The 7,715-nt window shown below is 34.3% G+C and overlaps 1 non-coding gene across 1 annotated transcript; it reads left to right on the forward strand.

Moving 5' to 3' along the window:
• The first annotated feature begins 908 nt into the window (after positions 1 to 908).
• Positions 909 to 1,012, forward strand: LOC115214599. Its single transcript, XR_003881932.1, has one exon. It is a non-coding gene; the product is annotated as a U6 spliceosomal RNA (small nuclear RNA).
• The last annotated feature ends 6,703 nt before the right edge of the window (positions 1,013 to 7,715 follow it).

The following is a 7,715-nucleotide window of genomic DNA, read 5'->3' on the forward strand; positions in this document are numbered from 1 at the left end:
ACTCCTATGCCCATTTCAAATAATGCTGATATCTTTCTTTGGAACTGTTGTGATGGTTTTTCAGAAGGTCATCTTGAAATTCTATCTACATTATCATATTTGAATAACGGAGAATAAACTTGTATAATGGCAATATACTGCAGTTATGCAACACTATGAAATGCAACAGGACTGCTGCATACTGACATTCAGCAAGTAGCTGAGTTTTCTCTGTTCTTGTTGGTGATGAATCCCATTCCATTTTAGCATTTGGCACTATCTCTACTGTGCCATAATTTGTTGTTTTCATCTGTAGTTGTTTCTTCTAATCTAATCCAGTTGACTTCAAGATGTGTGAACCTTTGTATATCTGGTAAACTCATGAACATAATATTTTACCATTCCACGCATATAGGAGGCATTGTCATTCCATATCTATGAGATAGCATGATCATTACCAGCATCGCCTTACTGGCACCTGTGCCGGTGGCATGTGTAAAAGATTCAAACGAGTTCATTGCCAGTACCACCTGGCTAGCCCCATGCCGGTGGCATGTAAAAGCACCCACTACACTCTCAAAGTGGTTGGCATTAGGAAGTGCATCCAGCTGTAGAAACTCTGCCAGATCAAGATTGAAGCCTGGTGCAGCCAACTGGTTCGCCAGCCCTCAGTCAAATCGTCCAACCCATGCTAGCATGGAAAGTAGACGTTAAACGATGATGATGATGATGATGATCTCCCAAATGTTGGATATCGATGTCAGTGTCTTTGTCATAGATTCCTTTTGTAGCTCATTTGTTGCATCCACCCTGGGGACTAGGCTAAGGAGAGTGTAGTCATTAATTTTCTGGGCTTCAGGTGAGGTTTTAGATACACAAAATCATATTTACATTTGAACTATAATTAAATATATTTTTAGTTCATATATGTAACTTCTGTAATACATGTTATAAAATTGGAAAGACACAGAAAAGATTAGCATGACAGTTACTCAATGGTGACATATAAATTTGTGAAGTGTCCCATATTTTTAATCAAAGCAGTGCCTCAATATGGCTGTAGTCCAATGATTGAAACCAGCAACTGAATAGAAAAATAACATCAATGTCAGATGATGTAGAATGATTCGATTCTGTAAAATAAAATAGCATATTGGATGTGAAAATAATAGTTGTTATTACATTATATATTATGATATCTAGCAAATTATTTGGTGAACAACTGAACTAAGAGAGGAAGAAAAGAAAAACAACAGCATTAGCCATATAAGATTATTTACTCAAACAGAGGTTACATGAATAATATTCAACAAAAGTGAAGCATGCTTGTCATAGTCATTTCAATTTTAGCAGTCCAAATATGAAACCTGTACTATTGTTGTAACTTCATTCTTAAATAAATCATATACTATAACATATAGAAGCTGAATGGAAAGAAAATGTTGAATTCAAACTGTCTCTGCAGATGTACTCAACTAATAAGGAATTCTAAGGAGTGGTTTTGTGGTAAGTATGTTGCTTACCAACCACATGGTTCCGGGTTCAGTCCCACTTTTGTTAAGATTCATGAAATTATACCCTATAGGCATACCAGTTCATTGTTTTTGCTCTGATGTTCATAGAAAGGAAAATGCACTAGAATGATGGTAGTAAGTGACAAGTTTTCCTCAAATATAACATTTTAGTGCAGTTCAGTATTACTATGACTCAACTATTTTTTTCAATTTTCACTAAAATTCATTACACTGTACTTTAAACATAAGAACATTATCATAGCAATGCATCTAAAAAAAATCTTCTTAAAAACTAAACTTTTATAATATCAGCAGAATCCCATAGGAACATAACAAGTGAAATATAAATTGTCTACAGTCCTTTTATGCTAAGTATAATTATTGATTTTAAGCTTTTGATTAATAATGTTGATGATGATGATAATGATGATGATAGTGGCGGTGGCGGTGGCAGAGGTGGTGATGATGATGATAATGGTGGAGGTGGCGGCGGCAGTGGTGGTGGTGATGATGATGATGATGATGATGATGAAACATTGGCAAGAAAAGCCCCTTCACAGCAAATATTGGGTTAAACTAAATAGAAAAAAAAAAAAATAGACACAGCAAAATCCCAATGATAGCTGAGAAGCTCAGGGCAGAAAGCAGAGACTGAATGATTTTTAGATGTAGATTTCACACCAGAAATCACCGAAAACATGTAATGAAAAGAAATACAACAAGTAACTGCAGAACATGTGGTGGAGAAGAAACAATAAATCATATTGTCTCTAGCTGCCCAGTCCTGCCTAAGAAGGGATATATCCACAGACACAACAGAGTTGGGACCCATAAACACTGGAAGCTATGCCAACACTATGGACGAGAAACAGAAAAAAGATGGTATAGTCACATGCCAGAAAAGGTCAGAGAAAATGAGAAAGTAACCATACACTGGGATATACCAATACACACAGAGAAATTAAAGCCACTAGGCTGGATGTAGTTGCCAGAGATCACCAAGAAGGAAACAAATACTTTCTAATTGATGTATCAATACCAACAGATGACAATGTTTCTCTAAAAGAAATGGAAAAATTTCAAAATACAATGATCTGGAAATAGAGGTAATTCAAATGTGGAACCTAAGAGCAGAAACATTAGGTATGATAAAAAAAAACATTCTGACAAATATTTAACTAAAGCACCAGGACTTACAATAAATAGCACTACTAGGCACCACACATATCCTATGTAAAACACTTTCAATACAGTAAAAATAAGAGCACCACAACAAGCTGCAGCACATACTCAAGGCACCCAGAGCCACACTAAGTAGTAAAGTGAAAGCACATGATGAAAATACGACTACTGAATAATGATAATAACTAGATTAACATAAAAGGATTTCTAAAGAAACATAATGATTTAGAAGATAGGTAATTGTGGGGTTTTAATTTATGAACTACAAAGAAATGTTATCCATCTAAAACAAGATTCACCCAGTCAATAATCTCAAATTTATATCATCATCATCATCATCGTTTAACGTCCGCTTTCCATGCTAGCATGGGTTGGACGATTTTGACTGAGGGCTGGCGAACCAGATGGCTGCACTAAGCTCCAATCTTGATCTGGCAGAATTTCTACAGCTGGATGCCCTTCCTAATGCCAACCACTCCGAGAGTGTAGTGGGTGCATTTTACATGCCACAGGCATGGGGGCCAGTCAGGCAGTACTGGCAATGATCCCGCGTGAATCTTTTTACACATGCCACCGGCACAGGTGCCAGTAAGGCGACGCTGGTAACGATCACGCTCGAATGGTGCCTTTTACGTGCCACCGGCACAAAAGCCAGTTAGCCGCTCTGGCAATGATCACACTTGGCACCCTACTAGCACGGGCACATATAACAGTGTAAAAAATTCACCCCTCTCAGTTGTCAAAAAAGTAAAAATAGGTATAGTGATATTATATCTTTGTTTTGGTACTTTTTAAACGTCTAAAAGTTAGTAATGTATTGGACTATTTAAGTGATACTTACCTAAATAGATATTAATGATATGAACAACTATTAATTCAGTAAGCATTTTTAGTAATATACAAACAATTCAATTTATCTGATTCAAGACCTGGCATGTAAAATACGAAACGTAATCTAAATTTTTAACATGACAGAGTATAGGAACAGCAGTGTTTGATTAGAGAAAACTTTGGACAATATAATTAGATTAGATCTTAGGATGCTATACTTGATGAATGAGATAACACCGGATAAGGTTGAATGGATAAAGGCTATTTAAACCCTTCTCACACATGCTAGTATGAAAAAAAGAAAAGCAGATGCAGGGGGAAAAAAGGAAAATTTTTTTTATTAAGTTGATAGTAAGTCATGTTGTGTATCAAGTCCAGCTGCAATCACTTGTTAATTGTGTTTTATTGTAGATATTTCAGTGATAAAGGTGAATAATTAATTCACTTCAATGTAAGTTATTTGGATCACACATGGGTCTGTGCCTCTGTGTGTGTGTGTGCACACACATGTGTCTGTAGATATGCATGTGCATGTGTGTATATATATATATGTTTCTTTACTAGCCACACAGACGGGACAAATTACGAGGTAGAGCTTTTCTTTTTGGGAAGAAAGAAAAAAAAGGGGGAAAAATCGATCAATAGGGATCGTGTATCACATATATATATATATATATGTATATATGTTGTGTGCATTAATGTTTGTTTTTATGTCTAATCATAAATAAAAATATTTTAACACTAAACTGAAATATGCTCCATACTTTCAGTAGGTTAAATAATCATTAACTTTTTTCAGGAAAAGGTTGACAATGCTTTCAGAGTTTTACTTTGCTCACCTGCATGAGACTGTGATTTACTCTGGTGATGTTTGGCTTTATACAGAAAAAGCAACAGGAGGATAATTAGGTATAGGTAAACAAGGGTAGTGATTGTGTAGGAAGAAACAATATTGGGGGATAGAAGGAACATAAGAGTTTGAAGGGTGTGGATTGATAGAAAGGTATGGTGATGTAAATTATATCTGTTTGATGAATACAATGAGATCACTCATTCTTTGTATATAAGGTTCATTTTTTTGTGATATTTTAGGCTTCACAGAAGAATTTTTGTAGATAATGTGGTGAACTACACTACATAGTTAGACTGAGGTTCAATATGGTGTTTGTGCCATTAGCTTTCTATAAAAATCTTTTTAGTTACTTTGAGGTTTAGTTCGGAGAAATTATATTCCTAATATTCATCATGATTAATGAATTGAGCTGGCAGAATTGTTAGCTTACTTATTATTATTATTATAATTATTATTATTATTATTATTATTGTTATTATTATTATTATAGATCTGATGAATGACTATATTTTTAAATAGAATTAATTTTAGATCGATTTAGTTTTAATCAAATTGATTTTATTATTATTATCTATTTGAAAATATAGCCATGAAATGTGCGTAGTCTATTTACTATTTATTGTTTATGTACTCTATTGATTTTTAGAATAACGTTTCCTATAGTATATCTAACTTTTTCTTTATGGTGTGAATAATGTCTTGCACTATTGAATTGTTTATCATGAGGTTTTTCTCTAAATTTTATACATATGTTTACATATATATATATATATATATATATATATTCTTGCCCAAGATGCCACACAGTGGGACTGAACCAGAAATCATGTGGTTGGGAAGCAAGCTTCTTACCACATGGCCACTCCTGCACCTATGAATATATATATATATATATATATATATATATATATATATATATATATACATGCATATCTATATATGTACATCTGTATATACATGTATAAACATATATGCACATGCAAAACCATGCTTATACACACACACATATATTATTCATATACATATACAGGCACATTCACACACTATTTCACTGTAATCCATCTTCCATGCTAAATACTGTCCTCTCCACCCACATTTTACATTTATCCCCTACTTTAGCCACCAAATTATATCTTGCTTCACCACTCCATCACCATTTGTCTGCCCTCCTCCATTCCCTATAGTTACCCTACACTTTCAAACAACCCAATTGTATGTCATCTGCCACTCTCTCTTTCACTCTTCTCTTTCTTTCTTTCTTTCTCAAGACCTTTTCTGCACTAACAGAGCTTATCTAACCTCGACTCATATATCATTGATCATCCCTCAATCCTCCTCCAGCCCAGCCCAATTTCTACAGTTGTCACCTACTATTCTCTCTTTCCTAATAATACACTCAACATTTGTTTACAGTATTCACCTTCTGTCCTGTTCCATATTTTCAACCATCTTCCATAAGTTCATTCAACCTCTGCCATCTCACACTTCCTCTTCTACTCTCTCCATTCATTTCTACTCACTTTTCATCTTGTGGGTCTGTCTTGACAGCTCACCACAACTATTTTTATCTCCTTTAATTACTCCATCTAATTCTGTCCCCAATCACTCCCACCCTTTCTTCCATATTATGAATAGCTTTATAGTTCCCCAACAGCAAGTGACTCCTTCCATTCTGATATATTTTCTCACATTTGAGACTCATCTCCTATAGCATAAAGCCACCTTCCTTTCCATTACAGCATCATGCAGACAAAGAGGAACTCACCTAGTTCTCAGTCTGTTTAACTGTCTTTCTGTCTGTCTTCCTGACTGTCTGTCCACCCATCTATCTATCTATCTAATCTATCTATCTATTCATCCATCTATCTGTCTATGTATCTATCAATCTATCTATCTGTCTATCTATCTATCTATCTATCTATCTATCTATCATCTATCTATCTATCTATCTATCTATCTATCTATCTATCTATCATCTATCTATCTATTTAGCTATCTTTCTATCTATCTGTCTGAGTTTGTGTGCATGTGTGTGTGTATGTATATTAGTATGTAAATATACTGAGTAGTTAAGAAATTTGCAGTCCTCCTATGTAGATTTTGATTTCAGTCCCATTGCATGGCATCTTTAGGCAAGTACCATATTCCATGCCAGCTGAAATTTTGAAAGTGAATTTGGTAGAAGGAAGGAGGTTCCAATCGGGGACTGAACCCAAAACTTTATAATTATGAAGCAAACTTGTTAATCTACCAGTTATGCCTTTGTCTAGTTTCACCTTCCTTGCAAACAGGTGAGATGTGACTATGGGAAGGGCATCTAGCCATAGAAAATCTATCTTCCTGAATTTTGTATATACAGGTGTACATATATAGGTATGCATGTGTAAGTATATAGATAAATAAATAAATAAATAAATATATATATATATATATATATATATATATATATATATATATATATATATATATATATAGATGCAGGAGTGGTTGTGTGACAAGCATAGAAAAGTGAATGTTAAAATGATGATGGTAATGGTGATGATATATGTTCACATTGAAACTACATGGTTTTGCATTCAGTCTCACTGCATAACACTTTGGCCAAGTGTTTATATATAAACACTTCGCAGGTGATCTGAATGAGTAGGTACACTAGGTAAGTGCTGTAACGGATTACTAGGGTTCCAAGGTTTTAGCTGAGATGGTTGTTATATAGCCATGGCAGATTTCTGATATAATGGATATGTAATTGTTAAAGAGGACGACAAATGCTGACTCTTCTTTTTTCCAATAATGATAATGCATATGACTTGAGATGTTTGCCGTGCATTAACGTCTGTTGGCCTCTTTAACAATGATATATATATACATATATATGTGTGTGTGGGTGTATACATATACATATATATATATATATAAGAATTTTTTGTGTAATAAGATAAAAAAACCAAGGCTGTATAAATACTAGAGCATTTATACAGCCTTGGTTTTTTATCTTAGTACGCAAAAAATTCTTATATACACACACTGACAAAAACCAACGTTGAACCCTTTATTCACAATATTACCGAATCTGGAACTTAACTGAGGTCTGTCTATAGCACTTATTCAGCATTACCTGGCACCTTTGGGTCTCAATGACACCATTATCTCTGATATATATATGCCTGTATATTTCTGTGCTTGTCCCTCCATCATTTGACGTTTTATTTTATGAAATAATCAGTTATAATAATAGTTTCAAATTTTAGCACAATACCAGCTACTTTGGTGGAGGGTCTAAGTTGTTTACATCTACCGCTACTTATTTTATTGACTCGAAAGGATGAAAGGTAAAGCTAACCTCGGTGGAATTT

The sequence above is a fragment of the Octopus sinensis genome, linkage group LG7 (assembly GCF_006345805.1).
Source record: "Octopus sinensis linkage group LG7, ASM634580v1, whole genome shotgun sequence".
Taxonomy (NCBI): Eukaryota; Metazoa; Mollusca; class Cephalopoda; order Octopoda; family Octopodidae; genus Octopus; species Octopus sinensis.